The sequence below is a fragment of the Penaeus monodon genome, chromosome 20, assembly GCF_015228065.2.
Source record: "Penaeus monodon isolate SGIC_2016 chromosome 20, NSTDA_Pmon_1, whole genome shotgun sequence".
Taxonomy (NCBI): Eukaryota; Metazoa; Arthropoda; class Malacostraca; order Decapoda; family Penaeidae; genus Penaeus; species Penaeus monodon.
In genome coordinates, this window is record NC_051405.1 from 14,631,694 (window position 1) to 14,632,362 (window position 669).

Below are 669 nucleotides of genomic sequence, written 5' to 3' on the forward strand. Positions count from 1 at the left end.
GTTTCCTTTTGAAAATTTCGGCAAGGGAATAACCACCTGATTTTCCTTCGTTTGCATTACTTGTCCTTAAAAAAATCCCTATTATTTATCATCATTTTTTTTTTCGTTTTAACTTCTCTTCCATTTTCGAGAATTAGGAATCCTTTGTCGCAGTACCTCAAACTTAACGACATTAACATATACATTCTTTTTACATACATATAAAAAAAATACGACACACCTAAAAAGAGACCTCAATTGGCGTATTCACAACAAAATCACAATCCCCGTTGCTCAGAAAGTCTTATTTTTTCACTCTTATTGAGTTTTCCACATGAAACGGCTGCAAAAATCTTTATTTCCTGAAGGCTAGCGAGGTGGTGTGGCTGCTGGTGATATTTCTGGTCTGTGAGTTTTGTTTAAAGTATCTAAACTAGCTTTAGAGCATGATTAAAAAAAAAGACATTTTGGTAATGACTAAAATCATCATTTTAGAGTAGAATTAGATATATATAAATAAGAAATAAGCATTAACTAAACTGGAATATAAACTTGCACTTCCGGCTGCCGTCTGCACCTTCCGCCTGTCCTTCTCCTTCCTGGTGTTCGTCCGAAGCAGGTCCTGTACATACTCCTAGGACTAGCGGAGCGACAACTGCTTTGGGCAAGAGTGGGGGTCTAAATGGTACT

General features: G+C 36.8%; 1 protein-coding gene across 1 annotated transcript in view; it reads left to right on the forward strand.

Moving 5' to 3' along the window:
- Positions 1-669, forward strand: part of LOC119585653 — a 5,143-nt gene that overhangs the window by 425 nt on the left and 4,049 nt on the right. The gene's annotated exons all lie outside the window — the stretch shown is intronic.